Genomic DNA, 18,943 nt, shown 5'->3' with positions numbered 1-18,943 from the left:
TATGTGAAAATCCTGTGCAAATCCTGAGTACAGGCTTCAAATCGATTCCCTACATTACAGGACTGAAAGAGAAGGTGGGCAGAAATTTTTGCACCCAGGGAGAAGAAACAGGGACTTTTTATAAACTAAAAATGATTAAAATTAAAATATATAAGTTTAAGTCTACCAGCAAAATTTAGTCAAATACCTATCAGCATTCTTTACTCTTTTCATCGTTTTATTTTGAGGCTAGAAATAAGAACATAAAAATTCTGGCAGTGTTGGGCCATAAGTAAATGGGTGCTGGTATGCAGAGGCCAAAAAGTCAGGTGCCTGCAAGAGAAAGGAGGACAGCAGACAAATCAAACCTTGCCTGGCTAGGAAGCTATTGAATATTTTCAACTACAGGGAAGAGTACAGCTTGGTGCAACAGATTTCTCCCTTCTGGCAACAGCTGGAAGTGATCTGTTTCATTTTCATGTTATAAAGAAAAAAAAATACCTCTTTCCTTCTAGCAACTATGTAATGAATTCTAGGAGAGAGAAATGTAGTATTGGGTATGTGGTTTAGGTAGAGGACATTGCCTCGCATCAGCCCCAGCCAAAAGTGGAATAGAAGCTTTGCACTTGGATGGCTCCACAGTGTGACCCATGCAGATCTAAGGAAACAGCTCAGGAATAGATGGCTGTGAGGAGACGGTCAGCCAACAAGTCACACTCTGTGCTACATTTTCACATCCCACGCCACATAATTTTTCTTTCTGGTGCCAGGGCAGAACAGAAACACATTATAAGTGCACTATCTTTCTTTTGGCAAGAAATGTAGTTACTATTAAAAGATACTTGAATGACATTAAAATAAACTACGGCCCCTGTGTTTCAAATTTACAGGGATTTTCAAAACAATTAAAAATAAACCAAGGATTTGCTGATGAATCAGTGTTGGGACCCCGCCCTTTTCTCAAATTCATGTATGAAACCCTAATATAGCAATACTGAGAGAAGCGGATGATTGCTCCCAAAGGCTACACAGACCAACCCGGTGCAGAACAGAGGCACGGTTCTGTCATATGCTCACACTCCTAAAGCATTGCCACATTGTTGCAGAGGCAAGCAAAAAGAACAAATGGTTATTATGTCAAAGTGCAATGGCAAATAAAACCCGCTGGGCAAAAAGAAGTAATCCTTGTCCGAAAAGGGACCAGGCACAATCAGTGAAGAGAAAGGATACTCTTGGGTATTATCAGATGGCCTGGGGGTGCCATGCTGTTAGACATGTACAGCTTGAAAAGATTCAGAGGGACTCACCAATTCTATCTGTGAACAAAACTGCGATGCTTTTCTTTAAAAACAGGAGAGCATGAAATCTCACCAACATATGTACATACATGCAGGCATTCACATGCATACACAAACGCAGTCATAGATGAGGAACAGTCCTCCTCTCCCTCCCACCCCCCAGAAAATTGTCTTGCTGCATTTATCAAACCATGGGTCTGCCAGGATCATATTATCTACTATACCTGCCTGTGATTCTCGAGCAGAGGTCTTTCAAATCACCTACTGCCTTCTTTTGGCTGGAAATCCCAGGCATTGAACCTGGAACTTTCTTCATTCAAGCAGATGCTCTACCCCTAAGCCACAGCCCCGCCCAAGGCATTCTGTATCTATTTAACAGCAATCAGATTTCAAAAACCCACAGACACAGCATGACAACAATGGCTATTCAATTTGCCACCCAGTATCTGACGTTCATAGCTGCCTCTGTACATGGAAGGTTCCAATCAGCTGTCGTCGCTAACAGCTGTTGATAGATCTACCATCCATGAATTTATCTATTTTTTTAAAAGACATTTATGCCAGTAGCCATCTAGAGTATGCACGCTAAACTTTTTCAGCAATTCATCTCTTCCTTGAACCTTGAAAAAACTTAGTAAATATTTTGCCAATAAAATCACCCTTCCATTTTCCATTTTCAATGGCTTAAAGAAATGAGAACCAATTAGCTCTCACATCTTCAGACTACTTTTCTACCTTTGACTCATGATGGATGGGTAAAATTGCAATAAGCAGAAGAACTGGGGCTTTGTACCCTGCTTTTTACTACCTGAAAAAGTCTCAAAGTGGCTTACAATCGCCTACCTTTCCTCTCTTCACAGCAGATGCTCTTTGAGGTAGGTGAGCCTGAGAGAGCTCTGAGAGGACTGTGACTGACCCAAGGTCACTGCATGTGGGAATCAAACTCAGTTCTCCATTAGAGGCCACCATGCTGAACCAGTACACCAAGCTGGTAAAATCATAGTGCTCCAGGAGGAAAAAATGTGCATTGCAGCTCTGCTATGAAATATTTTCAATTTCAACAAATAAAAAATCCCCATAGGGTTATTCAACCTGGCTTTTAAAGAAATGATGCTTATCCAGCATACATCTTCTAACTTGCATTACACTATTCTTGATTATATACTATTTCTAGATAGCCAATGCAATCTAATGACTTCAAATCATTTCTCAAAATGTAGAATGCTACGTTACCGGTTTGCTTGTAATTGTAGATGAAAAATTCCTCTACTGCAACATAGGACAAGAGTTGATTTGTAGAGAACATTAAATATTTTCTCTGAATATTGTATTAAGGAAGGCCTGAAAATAAACTACCAGAAAACTAAAGTAGTTGTTCTCTCTCTCTCTCTCAAAAAAAAAGGAGTTTTCATATTTGGATATTCTTTTCACACCTAACTTAGAGTGGGGGCCACCTCAGGAAAGGAAAAAAGGAAAAAAGCAAAAGCTTGTGCCAACAATATATCAATCCCCCCCCTGGAGGTGATAACTATGTTTCAGGGGCTGTTCAAGTCTTTAACCTACACCTCATTCCTATTACCCTTTATGGAGTAGGATTGTCTTGTCAAATGAAAACATTCCTTGCTGTATGGCTGCTATGGCTCTCCATTCAGAACTGAGTCAACCTTCCCCTGAAAGGGCTGTTACAAACCAACTGTATCATAATTAATGCAGGCCAGATCCTTATAGCTGGCCTCTTAATAAAAACTTATAAACAAGGTGATTTTACAACTGTTCTAGTAATATGTTTCATTGGCTAACTGCTATTAGTTTTATTCAAACTGGTACCTAGCCCTGTTTTTCTGCAATTATAATGCATCAAGGCAAACCTTGAGTAAATAAAAGAAAACACGACCTATATCCTCATCTGCAAATATCATTTACCATAACACTGAGTTTCAATATTCTACTGCAACCCAAAAAAGATTGTTAATGCTAGGTTTATTGTGGATGGTCATGTTTTACAGATATATCAACACCAGCACAGAATATTTATCAAGTATATGTAATGGAAATGGGCTCTGACTCAAAAGTACCTCAAATCAATATTCAGTTGACTTGCTCAGGACTTTGTCATTGAAGCAAGATCAAGCCAGCATACTTGTGTATTTATGTGGGAATATTATTTAAAAGATCTGTGGAATTAGTAACTCTATCTGTACCCAAGATGTCATCTACAAGCAACTAGAAGAAAGCAAGCGCCCCAACCATAGAAAGTAAATTCTTCCTAATTTGGCACCTAGTAAATGTGTATAAATTGTATCTTGTTTGGATACTAAAAAGGCGCAGTAGAATAAGAAGTTTATTAAAGTAAAATTCTTATTAGATTGATTCAAATTCCAAAATAACGCAAAGGCAGCTCCACCTCAAGTTAAGAGTTGGCTTGGTATAGTCCAATTAATTTGGATTGCAGCCACACATTTCTAGGCTATTGGGCTTTTTATATACTGTAACTCGCCTCGAGCCTTCATGGAGAGGAGAGTAATAAATGTAATTAATAAAAATAATAATAAATGCTGTACGGATGCTTTAGGCTGATCCCACATTGAGGAAGGGGTTGGACTAGGTGGCTTGTATGACCCTTTCTAACTCTATGAATCTATGAAAAGCTGCAGAAGAGAAGACAAAATTATATCCTGAAGACAGAAACACACAAATATTTCTAGACAGGCATTTTATTGCAAAAGAGTACTATCACATATAGACTCTAGCTCTGAAGACATTTCAACTTGTAGACTTTTCCATGTACATAAGTCACAAGACAATGATCCAGTAACCAGAAGCTAAAAACTGGTATGTCTGGTCTAGAAATAAAGTGAAATATTTCAGCAACTGAAGTCAATGACCTGGGGATTTGATACAACTTCCAACAATGGGAAGCTCTACATCTTTCTGAAAAATACTTAGCAGCCCAAGCAGAAATTAGACTTCATGTCATGAAAAAAAAGTCTCATTAGAATTATGTTGGGTCTGTGCAGCCCAACTTATAACAATCAACAAATTGATAGCACTCAGGGATAGGAGTTACTAGAGCTCACCCCAACTATGTATAATGGTGATGTTGAGGTCATTCTGATTAAAAATATAAGAATCTTTTGGTTTGGCGAATACAGTGAATAGGAGAAATAATCATGGCACAAACATTAGCAACCTAAGTGCAGGCTTAATTTTCTGGATCAAGGTCATCACCTAAGTTGGTATTCTGCCTCTGGCAGATGCTACACAGGAAGCTAGTCCCTGGTAATCACTTCAAAGCTTCTAAAATGTTTCTGAAAGACTTGGCGACAGCATGCATGGCTTCCCGCTAGGAAGAACCGGGCCAATTTTTCAGTTGTTCAGTTTTAGAAGAAGAAGAAGAAGAAGAAGAAGAAGAAGAAGAAGAAGAAGAAGAAGAAGAAGAAGAAGAAGAAGAAGAAGAAGAAGAGTTGGTTCTTACGTGCCGCTTTTCTTTACCCGAAGGAGGCTCAAAGCGGCTTACAGTCACCTTCCCTTTCCTCTCCCCACAACAGACACCCTGTGAGGTGGGTGAGGCTGAGAGAGCGCTGATATCACTGCTCGGTCAGAACAGCTTTATCAGTGCCATGGTGAGCCCAAGGTCACCCAGCTGTCTGCATGTGGGGGAGTGCAAACTCAAACCTGGCATGCCAGATTAAAAGTCCACACTCCTAACCACTACAACCAAACTGGCTCTCAGATGGAGAAGACAAGCAGTGGTAACAGGCAACAGCATTCCTGTTTTCTGCTGATCTGATCTGACCTTTATGAAGACCCATGGTCCAAATCCAAGTATTAAAAGGTGATGTGAAATCACAGTGTCTGCTTATCAGGAATGTCAGCCTCCACAATGCATAATGTTCTGCCTGTACCTAAGTAATACAAGGAACTCTGGGTTACCAATACTAAGCCTTCCTTGAGTATGTCAAGTTTCTTCCATTAACAATGTAACAAGAATCCTCCCAAGAATCTCAGATTATAATTACTTCAATAACATAACCAGAACATCTCAACAGCCTGCTGGGAATTGCCTAACAATTTAACAAAACACTGGGCAGTAGGGAAGTAACAGAATAATTGCATGCACAGAAAGCAGCTGAAATGTGTTGTGACACAAAAACATTGCAATTTTAATTGGCACCTCTGAGGAACTGGGATACAGTTTCTGGGACTGGAATGGATCCGGCAGATGGGACAGTAGAAGTCCTAATGAGTGCTCATTGCTTTTTCCAAAAAGCCTGGCCATTTACTATTTAAAGACAGAACCTTCATGTATATAGGCAACAGCTAATACATTAACTCCCTTGAAGTGAGTTCATGGCACATGACATTGCAACAGTAATAACAACTTTAACTCTACTATTCCAAACTCCTACCCCGTGCTTCCCTTTCCCTCCTTTGTCTCCACCCCTCTGTATTTAAACCTCCATGCCCTCTTCCAATTCCCAGCTAACATTTCCCTGGGCATTATCTGCTTCTGTTTCCTTCGTCTCAGGTAAGTCTCTGTTGTTTCTCCACAGGTCCCCGACGGTGGTTCCACTCTCACTTGCCCAAGAGTGGGGAACGTGGGGTGGGTTGCTTGTCTTCTACCACTTTCCCATCCTCCGGAGCCACCCAGGCGTTCAGGTGAGTCTTACCTTCCTTCCTCTCCTCAGCACCTGTATTTTCCTCTCTTTTGTGGGCTTCCCCCGTCCCCTGCAGGCCAGCTGGCCCCTTTCTTTCCCCTCCCCCCAGGGCTGCAAATCCGGGCATACGAGCAGCGGTGGGGGCTTCAGTGATAGCCGGAGTGGCTGCAGCGGCTTCCTGCTCCAGTTGGGGCTGTTCACAAGGGTTCCAAGCCTGTGCCTCATCCTGGGTTGCTCCTCCGGCTGCCCGCGTAGTTCCTCCAAGGGGCCCGGAGTCAGGGGGGTTCGCCATTGCTTCTCTGTCCCCCTTCTTCCTGGGTCAGTGTGGTCTGCTGCAGCTGTCTCGCTGGCCCTCTACCCATTGCTTCACCCATGCCCAGACACCCTGTTCACTTCAGCCCCCACAACCTGAGTGCAGAGGTCCCACAACCCTTGGTCTGATCCCTTCAGGGCTTAACAAGAGTGACAGCAAGAGAGAACAAGACAGCAGTAGCAAGATAGTAACCAGTACTAAAGTCTGAACAATAATTTCACAATGGGTCACTATGATCCTGTAGGTACTACTTTTGCTTATATACCCGATGGATATACCAAGAAGAAGATGCGCTATTTACTACCCAAATTGCTCTCAGCGTACATCTCTTTCTCTGACTACATGATCCTTGTCATCACCATACATTTGACTACCAGCAGGTGTATAAAATTACAATAATAAGAAGAACTGGGTTTTTGTACCCTTCTTTTTACTACCCAAAGGAGTCTCAAGGTGGCTTACAATTGCCTACCTTTCCTCTCTCCACAACAGATATTCTGTGAGGTAGGTGAAGCTGAGAGAGCTCTGAGAGTGGCCCAAGGTCACCCCGCTGGCTTCATGTGGAAGAGTGGGGAATCAAACCCACTTCTCCAGGTTACAATCTGCCACTCTTAACCACTACAATACACCAATATAATTAGTAACCACATGATACTGAAGACCACATATGATTCTCTCAGTTCTATCATTACAAATTGAACAAGTAATCCAATAGTATGATTCACTGCTGTTAATGAAATCTATCCCACCTTGACCTCCTCTTTCCAGTTATAACTTCATAGTTATCTGTTCAAGAAAACCCAAATTTATACCTTTCAAAGATCCAGTCTATCCTTCCCAGGAGCGTGCTCATAACAATCTTCCTACGCCTTCCTTCTGCTTCCCTTAAAGAAGGCTAATGAAATTATGATAAAATCAGTTATGTGGTTTAGTGCCCCACAAGGTGATCTTTTAGCTCCTCTGATTTAAATGGTACACCCCCCTCCCCATTCAAATGTGGCTCCAGAACTGATGACATCACTGTTTGTCATTGTGTCTAAACCACCAAAGTTGGGTTTTTTCTTGCATACAAACTATGATTCCAGAGCACAGCTTAATCCTGGTTTGCAATGCTAATTTGTCGATAAAAAAGGACAAAAAACAAATAAACTATAGTTTGTTTTGCACCAGAATGCCTTCAAGTTTGCACATCAGGGAAGGAGAACAGAGGAGAGAGCAGTATGAGATGTAACCACTAATAATCACTTATGGTTACATCTAAATACAGGCAACCTGTGCCTTTACAGAAAAAAAAAAATACTTGCCCTGATAATAGGCTTGGAAGGAAGAAATTAATGAAAAGATCAGTGACATTTATTGCTGCAAAATTGTACTAAACCTTACACACACTATAAAAGAGACAATTATAGGCAATGCTTAAAGAAAAAATACACTTTTAAAATTATTGTGCTTTCAGATATTTCATCAGCTTTGTTAATAACATCCCTATTGGCAAAAATGATGACCTGCTAGCATTTCAATTTATTGTTACTGTTCTGCTAATGAGAACACAAAGGAAATATAAATGGAAACTCATAAATATGCCAGACTAACATTTGGCTACCAGAAATGGTGCTCAATACACAGATAAAGAATCCTTTAAAAGTGGGAAGTGTTTCTCTCTGTGCTCAGCCAGATAAAATACCTGGTACAGCCTAGGGGGCCATGGTTGGTACCTGGCAGAATCCTATGGATGTTTAAACCCCACTACTGATTACTGATTAAGAGCCTCTTGTGGCGCAGAGTGGTAAGGCGGCCTTCTGAAAGCTTTGCCCATGAGGCTGGGAGTTCAATCCCAGCAGCTGGCTCAAGGTTGACTCAGCCTTCCATCCTTCTGAGGTCGGTAAAATTAGTACCCAGCTTGCTCTTGCTGGGGGGGGGGGTAAACGGTCATGACTGGGGAAGGCACTGGCAAACCACCCCGTATTGAGTCTGCCACGAAAACACTGGAGGGCGTCACCCCAAGGATCAGACATGACCCAGTGCTTGCACAGGGGATACCTTTACCTTTACTGATTACCTCATAGAACAAGATGTTGATGAAACCTTAATCAGAGACTAGAAAGCCAATTTCACATGCAAACACAAAAATATACACACCTGACAGACTATGTAATATAAAATGATGCTGCAGATTTGGCAAATAATTCGAACCACGTTCTTTGACAACTACATGTACGGTTTTAGCGCTGACGAATTTAAAAGTATTTTAACAGTACCTCAGTTCGAACAGTTCCACAAGACCTGCAAAAAGGAGCTTCTCCACCAGGCATTTGGTTGAAGTCGATCCGAACCACCGCTTCCCATTGTTCCCCCCCAGCCTCCCTCTGATGACATTATAGATCCACCCAGATCCACCCGAATCTAGTATTGTACAATTTTCCATGTTTATCATTATCATTATATTATTGTTGTTGCTACTGTTGTTACCACACTACTATAAACTGAGTTAATTGTATTGTTCCTGTTTCGCCGCCCTGAGCCTTCGGGGAGGGCAGTATATAAATAAAATAAATAGTAAATAAAACAAAGACTAGCTAGCTCAAAAAGTAGGATTTCAACTCTGGTTTGTACAAGCAACTCTCTATCCTGTATCTGACCCCAATATGTGGATTGAGTGATCCACATTCCAAGGTCCCAGTTCAGAATTAGATACAGGATTACATAATTCTCTCTCTGCTATTGTCAGCTCTTTTTTAAGTCATTCACTCCTCCTGAAACTGTGTCTGTTGTTTCTCCTTCTTCTAATGTGTCATGGAACAGAATGGACCTATCCGATAGACTAACTGAGACCAGCTGCCCCAGATCAGTCAGTATTTTATTCTTCGATCATGCAACTGTATGCTTGTATGAGGAATTGGCAAGATTTCCAACTTACCTCTTCTCACACTGATATGGTAGATACTTACCTAAACGATCAGCAATGTGAGGAAAATAATCGATAGAGAATCTAAAAGCCCAAACAACAAATTGTACAGGTTTATTCCTGTGCAATCGCATGCGCACACATATTGAAAAAAATCTATAAAGGTGGGACACTACAGAATATAGAAAACAAAAGGATACCAGTTTCTAAAACTCACTATAATCTTACACAATATGCAGAGCTCTCTCGAGCCAAAAAACTGGGCTTTCCTGCATAGGTTTTTCCCATGGATTCTGGCCCCATACTGCATCAGCTTATCTCAGCTTCCATATATTCTTGGAAGCCAATTCTGTGTCAGCTTATTCTTTGTGTGTAATGATTTTGTCAGTTTTCTGTGTCCCACCCACACCTATGTACCTCTAGCTCACATTTCAATGATTGGACTGTAGTCATCATCAAACCACTCCTCCCTCCAGTGTTTTCATTTTTTTAAAGATTCTAAATATTGATATATATTGATATAGTGATTTACTGATAGCGGTGCTGTGACACTACCATTGAGGACACCAATGATGGCAGCACCCTACCTTGAAAATCCTGTTTATCGGATTGCCAGGCACATATGGAAGAAATAAACTGACTCCACAATTCTGAAAATGCAGAGGGAGGACAGACATATAAGTACAATGCACAAACTGATTCCAGAGCTTGTGGATTCCCTGCCAAGAAAGTCAGGTGTAAGCCAAATGTGTGGAAAAGTTGAGGATTGGTCTCAATTCACCCCCAGCAGTAATTCACTCTTTGAGAAACATGTCAAAAAGCTTGCTTCTTGGGAGACCATATTCCAGGGGTTCCTCAATAGTGAGGTTACTTTTTCAGCCAATAACAAAGTGGGGTGCCCATTCAAACTTCCTGACAAGCAAGAAATTGACCAATAAACAATTATCTTCAGGATCATAGAATAATAGAATCACAGATTTGGAAAGGGCCATACAGGCCATCTAGTCCAACTCCCTGCTCAATGCAGGATCAGTCAAAAGCATCCAGGATAAGAATCTGTCCAGGCGCTACTTGAAGACTGTCAGTGAGAGGGAGCTCCCCACCTCCTTAGGTAGTCGATTTCACCGCTGAACTACTCTATGAACTCCCCCCCCCCCAATATCTAGCCAGTACCATTACACATGTAATTTAAACCCATTATTGCAGGTCCTATCCTCTGCTGCCAACAGGAACCATGTCCTTTCTTCCTCTAAATGAAAACCAGTCAAATACTCAAATACCATATGCACGACCCCTCTCAACCCCTCCACTTCTCCAAGCTGAACATTCCAAAGTCCCTCAGCCTTTCCTCCTAGGGCTTGGTTCCTTGGCCCCGGATCATTCTCGTTGCTCTCCTCTGAACCCTCTCAATTTTGTTCACATCCTTTTTTAAATGAGACCTCCAGAATTGCACACAGTACTCCAGATGGGGTCTGACCAATGCGGTATACAGTGGGATGTGGTCACTCCTCCCCAGGGTCTGCACCTCCTTCACCCCATCCACCAGCTCTTGCCTGTTGGTCAAGATTAAGTCGAATATGCCCAAGCCTCCCGTAGATTCTTCCTCCATTTGATAAATGAAGCTGTCAGCCAGGCAGGTCAGAAAGTTCCTCGACGCTGGACACTTAACAGAGTTTATTTCCCATCACACATCAGGGAAATTGAAGTCACCCATAATTACAAGTTGCTTTGTTTGCAGCCTTCAGTGTGTGGAGCAAAAAGTGGGTACACTGCAAAAACAAGGAAGTTCTAGAGTGGAAGACTGCGGAAATTATTCATTGGATTCACAGATCACTGTGACAGGTGACAAAGGTTGTGATATCTGCATGCTATCCCCCTCCCCCTGTCAAAATCTTGGTTTTACTGCGAATGCGAAACAGGACAAGGCTGTTTCTTTTATAAAACATGGGAATCCATCAATAACATGACATTACTGCCCTTTTGGCACATGGATTCTGTCATAAGAAAAATCTGGAAAATATTTTTTTTCACTTGAGCAAGAGCTGAAGGAGACTTATTACAATTCTGTACTCAAGTGACACTTTTCTGTCCTTCTGCCCCACATGAGCACCTGTGCCATAAAATTCTCAGTCTGGGGATTAACTTTACTACAATCCTACCAAGTTTCAGTACTGTTTGTGCTCTTTGACAGAGGAAGAGAATTTTAATGTCCCCCTGCCCCCCCGAGAGAATGCATCAAATCACCTCACAACACAGGGAGGATCTGATTCATGAAAAAATATGCATTAATCAGAAAGATGTCATATAATTCAAAATGTTTTTCTCTCTAGTGATTTGTTATAATAAATCCTGCTAGGACTGCAGACACGCGACTCAAGCAACAGCTCAGACTGCAGCCAGACTTCCACAGGGGTTGCTGCCTTGTGAGGAAGAGGCTCGTTATTAAGCTGATTTGTGATTTATTTCCCAGGAAAGCTCATTCCATGAGCAGCAGCATCCCTGGCCTCACAGAGATGCTGCTTCTCTAGAAATGAAGGGACCTGCCAGTCTCAGCCTCCTCCTTTCATATGTTTAACAGTAAAAATAATCTAAATTAGAACTTTGGCTGGAAGTATACCAGAGGATTTTTTAAAGGAAGGTTATTTTCAGGGAGATGAAACACAGCAAGCCATGCATATAAGGTGGACTATGAAGGCCCGTGATATTCTAATAAACCTATTTATTTGATAAGCAGGTGGATGCCCTCCACCCTTTTATCCTCTGTTGTTGTTGTTGTTGCTTTTTTAAAAAAGGACTGGCTGGGTCTTTTCGCGATTCCAAACTTCCTGCCATTTTCAATTCATGCAGACCTTTTAACTCTTGCTTCACTATTCTCACAACCCAACAGCAATGAACTGAGACTCTCGACCAGGGGTAGTCAAGCTGCAGCCCTCCACATGTCCATGGAGTACAATTCTGCTGCTCTCGACCAAGGTCAGCTCAGTTTTCAACCTAGCCAACAAACTCAGATATAGACATAGAGGATGGAGGATGAAGAGACACAAATATAAAGCAAACAGGCAGCCAATATGTTTCTTTTCCCATCCTGTTCATATGTGAAGCTGTATTATACTGAATCAAATCACAACTCCATCTACCTCAGTATTGTTTACTCTGACTAGCAGCAGCCTTCCAGGGTCTCAAGCAGAAAAACTCCTTCCCAGAATCTGCAATTGGAGATTCTTTAGCTGGAAATACCAAAGATTACACCTAGTACACTTTTGGCACGTAAAGCATATACTTTACACCACTGAGCCACAGAACCTTTCCTAAGGTCTCCAGTTCTTTACACAGCACTCTTCTTTCTCATAGTGTAAATGCCATCAAAGTGATATGCAACAGTATCTATTTTTTTCTATTTACCCACCTAGTATTCCACCTATGAAAGAATGACTATGTCTGCTTTCACATCTTGAACCATTTCACCAGACTGTGCAAGGAATGGTACCATCTAGCTGCAGACTTGTAAAGAACTTTCTCAAATGCTTCTTCCCCACACATATTTCGAGAAAAGAATTCAGGCATCGATACTGGAATATTAGCTGCAATCAACATAACCTGTGCCTCCTTCTCACATTTTCAGTAATATACCTTATAAATATTCTGTTCTTTACATAATCATTCAAACGGCTGTGTAAAAACAGTGTTATGCTTGGCCGAGTAGCAGACCATAAATATGTAATCTATTGATAATTACTCTGAAGTATATAATTCTAGTGATATAAATTGAGTTTGCTTGTAACACACATGGTTGGGATTAGGACTCAGATGGTCTTTTCTGTCTTTAAAGCAAAAGATTTCTTCCTGCCTACATGCCAAATCCTTGAAAGCTCTGAGTGATCAACAATGCACAATCTTCACAAAGTCTGGAGACTCCAGGAAAGTTAAAGGAAACGAGGTATTTCACGCTGCCTTACTTTGGCTATTAAAGAAAAACAGTTCCAGAGAGATACCAATTCTCTTGCTAAATAAATTCTTCTATTAACTAATCTCCCAGGATCCAGGCTGCATTTCATCTCCATCTTACCCACCACTCCTTCTTCCATTATAAATAGATCAAGTCACTGGTTGACTAGAAATAAGGGTCCCAACCTAAAATACACCTGCAGCCTTTCATATAGCTTTATGATTCAAGGTCTGTCCCACCCCCCCACCCCCCTCCTAACTTACTAGATGGTAAAATCTGCAGCCCCAGTCAGGAGAGGACAGCAGGAAGAGGTGTCCTGGCCATTAGAGAAACGTGGAGGCTGACTCGCTTGGTAATTGAATCTGTGCTGTGAGGCATTCCAGAGTGTGCCCACCTCCTAATTACTCACCTCCAGGGGTGTGAACTCCCATGGGAGTAAGAGTAACGTCAAGGTTTGGGCCAGCTCCTTAGGGACATTTAAACCACCACAACTGAACACTCTCCCTGTTTGTTGATCATTGTCTCTCCATCCCACCCTTTTTATAGACACAGAAAACCTTGTTTTATGTTGAGAGTAATTGTCATGGCTTTGGCAATTTGAGCATTGGGATGGATTCATTCTGTGGAGGGAGGGGATCTATGTGCCTACCCCTCCATTTGAGAGACTCCCTTAAGGGGTCTTGGGGGTGGAGCCACTAGTGGAATGACCAGCTTGGGGGTCATCACCTGCTCTCATCACAAAGTGGCATAGGATCCACTCAACAGCCAGCTCTTATGTGTTTTTTAAACACTGTCACTCCTTGGGTGGGGATGGGTTTTCATTGATCAACAATTGTTTCACGCCTGAATCCCTCTCCATGCTGCACCAGTGCTCCTTGGTCTGTTTTTAATAAAGCTGCTGTGAGAACCTTCCGCCCCTGTAGATAGGACTCGCTGTACTGCCTGATCAATTTTAAGTTTTTCTCCCCTTTCCAGAGGGCACCAGATGGGGAGTGGGGATGGGACGTCTTTGTCCGAGTCTGTCAACTCCTCCTCAGTGACAGGAGAACTGTCAGCTTCTTCCTTATCTAGCTTCATCCCAAATAACTCCTCAGTCTGCTCATCCTGTTTTTCCTTGCCTTTGCTCAACTCCTTCACTCCTCTCCGTCTCAGCTCTCTCTCCAGCTTCTGACCCCTTCTTCCCAGCCTGCCTCCCCACCACCCTTTCATCCAAAATGATATCAACCCTATCCACCTTGTCAGCATCTCTTCCTCTTGCCCCTCCTTCCACCAGGGCCGTCAGCTGTGGCTCATTCTGCTGCTTCCACAAAATGATTGGCTGTATTGCGTTTTTCTTCTGCATATTCTCTCCACAATTTGTCCATAGGCCTACCATGTTGTTGGGTAAACAGACTATGTTCCAAAAGACTCAGAGAAAGTCCCTGATAAAGTGCCGAACTGGCTCCAGCTTCTGTTAAACCAGCTGCCACCAAAAAGAAGATAATATATGATTGGGAAATTCAGTAAGTATCTCAGCTCTGATCCCAATTTGGCCAGGGAGGATTACTCTTCTGCTGAAAAGCTACAGGAAGCAACCTTGCCAAACATCATTAAAAGCCCTTTGTGCAAACCACAGCTCATCTCAACAGGACTCTATGAACCTTAAAACATATCCCTCAGTTTACAAGCTTCCTAGCAGATTAATAAAATTTATATTTCATGCCAAGGATGTACATGAAATATTAATACCAATACTCTGCAAAGAAACCTAAAACAAAGTTTTCCCTGTTCTCAGATGTCATAAAACTCCGCTGTCTTCTGGACTCATAAGGTTAGATTCTGCTAACTACTTGTCTGAAGGAAGGGAGAAGCCTACTACAAATCCCAGAACCTCCTTAGGCAAGGAGGGTTCTAAAGTTCTCAATGGAGACACTGAAATTATTACTATGCAGAATATGCTCCCTCAGACCTTTCTGAACTCAGGAATTTTGTGTTACTTGTATTATGGAAAAGCTCCTGCTGTGCTACAAGACAGTCCACTTCCATGGCCCCAGGAACAACACCTGACAGCAAACCTGAATGAAAGCCACCCTTAGACTGAAGAGTACTTGCCTTGCACCCTGATACCTCATTCTTGCACTTTCTAGAAGACAAAATTCTAATATAAGCATGTCACTCTTCCACTGATACATAGAAGGGTAAGGTTATCCATGTCTACCCTGAAACCTCTTTCTGGTATGGACTAAAGAACACACAATGAGAGTGATCTCTGTTTGGATTCCCACCTCCATGTAATCAAGCCACTTAGCTGCAAGGGGCACAATACAGACCAGAGTCAAAGTCCTGGAGAGGGTGGCTAATTCCAAGGCATTTCCTCAGTTAAAAACCTTTTGGGTAGATTTTAACTCTAATGGTGAAACAAAAAGAAAGTACCTTATAATTCCATATAGTACCCAGGAGGACCACTTTCTGTTGGAGCACTCATCCATTTTGTGCCCTCATAACTGTTCCTGCTTTTAAACTATTCATTAGTGGACATCTTGGGGAAAATACAAACACTCATCTCCATACTATGTACTTTGGACATATGCTGCTTCATTCTTTGTTTCCTTGGGGACAGCTCCCCTTGCTGCTTCAGCAATCTCGCCCTCAGACCTGAGACCAGCCTTAGGTTGCATTGTACTGTTGGACAGCTCCCTGGGCACCATATGTTGAAGGAAATGGGGCGCGCACACACGCACATGCATACACACATATGCACATATATTACTTCAGGGGATGTCTAGACAACATCTGGAAAGAATCATATTCATACCACTGACTTTTTCTAATTCAGCCATGAAGATTAAGGTGCTTGTTTGTATTTTGTGCTGGTACCCAGATATCTAAACAGAGAAAAAGTAAAGACACGTAATTGGCCATCATTTATTCTAATTATATACCAAAACCTATAATAATTATGACAGCAAAGGGGAGCAAATGACGTTGAGGGTAGTGTTCTGACCTTGAACTTGAGTACTGCTAAAGCCATGGTGCTAGAGCCATGGTCGCTGCACATCGCTTTCTGTTCTTAACATGTAAATAATTTCCCGAAGTGATTAATGAAAAACTGGATAAAATCAATACTGTGACACAAACACTCTCTCTCTCTATTATATTTGCAATGGCATCCTAAGTAGAAGTATACTGGCTAAAATGGACTAAGATGGATGCAAGTTGCTTAGGTTGGCACTGTTAACAATATCCATTTCCTTTGTCAGGCAGAATACCAATTTAGAATATGAAGCAAAAAGGCATATGGATGCATCATTAACACATCAGTATACCATCAAAGTTTCCAAGACTTCAGCAATGTCATTTTTTTACACAGATAAATGTTTTCCAGACATGATTCAGCCTACATTTAATAAGCAAAAATACCTTTTACCTCTTCTCTAGCAATATATCCAGTTCAGCCTCTTGGGCAAACAGCTGGAACTCATTTTTTAATGTAAGGGGAAGAGAAAACAGCATGGGAGTTTCACTTAAGCATTTATATAGATAACTGAATGTACAGAGATTGAATGAAAGAAGCAACCTCTGATTTTTCTTTTGAATGTATTAAGCATTGCCCCTAAAGCACCCAATATGTCACTGAACTTACCTACAGCATTCTATTAGATACACATAATTAATTTTTTATATTCTAGTTTAGAAGTCCTATATAATCTAATGTCTGAATGGGTGAGAGCTTTTAAGATCATTCGTTTAGCCAGGCTGCCCTTCTAAATTCACACAATCTGTGGTGTGTGTATATATGTTTTTAAGTCCCAGACAACGGGTATATACCAATTATTAAATTAACTAAATTAAAACAACAGAAGTAGCTCAGGCATAGTTTGAACAGTTATGTCGATTTGCTATTTGACTTCTGCCCAGGGGTTATAAACAGCTTTACAATTCATATATCAGGGCAGTGTGAGATTCACCAGTTTCAGAGAGCCACTAGGATACGGTGGCCAGAGCTTCCAACGAGGGAGGCCTAAATTCCAATCTCCACTCAGCCATGAACTTTATCAAGAGCCCTGAGACTCTCTTGATCAGTCTACCTCACAGTGTTCTTGTAAGTGTAAAATGGGAGAGAGGACAAGCAAATAGACTCATCTGAGCTCAATGTAGAAAATATGAAATTAAAATGTATTGATAGCTAAACTGAACTAGTAATATGCATTCTTAGCTATACTTTTTGCTGTATGTGAATATGAATCAAATACTGAAGGTTCACTTTTATTAGACAGCTTAGCCATGATTCTATAGTTCATACCAGACATATTCTAGCTCATCCTCATGTGTCACATCAAACCACAGTTTGTGCCTAACAGTTAGCCACCCCAGTTATAGTTCAGCATTCAAATATTAAGGTGAACCAGAGTGCAGAGATGTTTGCCTAGTTCCACTGTCTGCTCAGCACTCCATTCTCTAGGTACATGGCTTCCTACAGAGAAACTATAATTATGTTTTGCCTATTAGAATGTCTCACCAAACAAGTCAGCATAAAATATGGCTTATAAGAAATGGCAACTTATGCTGGAAAAGGAAAGAAATCATTTCATCCAATTCCTTCTCCATGTTACAGCTCTCATACTGACTGATTATGCACGGGGCAGACTGCCTGAGCTGGTGGCGACAGGGCTTCGGGGCAAATCCCCAATTATGCCTGATGTTGCCACCATCCCGGGCACCGCCGAGCTCTGGCCCAACCCAGGCCCTTGGAAGGCTCACAGTAAGGGAACGTGGATTCTTCCACGTTCCCAGAGCTGCCATGGGTGCTGGCGAGGGCAAGGTCAGGCCAGCCTTGTGCATAATCGGGGGAGCCCGGCCTCCAGGCCGTGTATCGGGCTTTCCAGCCCCAGCATTTTGCACATGTGTGTAAAATGCTGCGGCAGACCATGTACGCTGGGGGGATTCCCTTCACCGTGCATATGCGGAAAGCGGCAGTGCATGCTGCCCTGACACAATGCCCTGCAGCAGTCTGGCATGGCTGCTAGTGTGCATAATGGGTCACTGTGATCCTTGTATTCACACAGTTCCCCTGATCCTCAGAGGATCTTCCAGGTCGAGCAGCAAGCTTTTGTGGGAAAACAGCTAAATAATTCCCCTGCCAATTCTTTCTATTAACTTTACCACAGGATCCAAGAGTATGTTTGAGGAAGCAAATACGATATATCATCTTCACAACCCTGCTTAACCTTTAAATCAAATAACAATGTGAATCTACCATTCCATACCTGAGGCACAGAATTTTCCTGCTCCTTCTCTGTGCCTGCAGACCATCCTGACCCCCAGAGTGATTATTCCCAATGTTGTGTGAGTTGTGTGAAATAGCTGCAGGGGTTGATAGGGCTGGAGGAAGGCTGTGAGGATGAAATCACTTCCTCTTCCACAAGCACAGCTCTGTGAAGGAAAAGGAGTCAATTTCATCCCCCTATCCCTCTTCACGCCACTGACCCTTTGCCTGGATCCCAGGACCACAGGAATGATCTTTCTAGGATCAGAAGGGCCTACAGGAAAGGAAAGAAATGTAGAAAAATTCTGTGGGCTTCCCATGCACGGATTGTTGGATACCCATCAGTGTTCTCTGATGTTTCAGCTAATTATGGCCAAATCTAAAAACAAACACACGCTTTTATTCAGACTGCATTTTGTCTGCAGTTCCTGAATAAACAGTAATAGGTCTTGAAGATATTACATAGGAGAGCTTAAAAATGCCCTTGTGTGCCAGAGGTGAAATCAGAAAGCAAAGATCTATTTTTGTTTTAAAGTAAATTAGCACCTCACAATTGGAAAGAAGAAAATGTCAGAAAGAAGTAGCTGTTAGATTGTTCT

The 18,943-nt window shown here is 41.9% G+C and overlaps 1 protein-coding gene across 9 annotated transcripts in view; it reads right to left on the bottom strand.

Moving 5' to 3' along the window:
* Positions 1–18,943, bottom strand: part of SEMA5B (semaphorin 5B) — a 473,766-nt gene that overhangs the window by 295,064 nt on the left and 159,759 nt on the right. Inside the window, exon 1 of one of the 9 annotated variants that reach the window (XM_077320457.1) lies at positions 15,901–15,918. The exons of the other annotated variants lie outside the window; for them this stretch is intronic. The gene's annotated coding sequence lies outside the window, so the exon portion shown is untranslated. Of the gene's footprint in view, positions 1–15,900; positions 15,919–18,943 lie in introns of those variants that run through there. 9 annotated transcript variants of the gene reach the window in all.

Source organism: Paroedura picta, chromosome 2 (assembly GCF_049243985.1).
Source record: "Paroedura picta isolate Pp20150507F chromosome 2, Ppicta_v3.0, whole genome shotgun sequence".
In the NCBI taxonomy this organism is placed as follows: domain Eukaryota; kingdom Metazoa; phylum Chordata; class Lepidosauria; order Squamata; family Gekkonidae; genus Paroedura; species Paroedura picta.
Note: the sequence above shows the minus strand (reverse complement) of the source record. Positions and strands in the feature narration are given on the sequence as shown.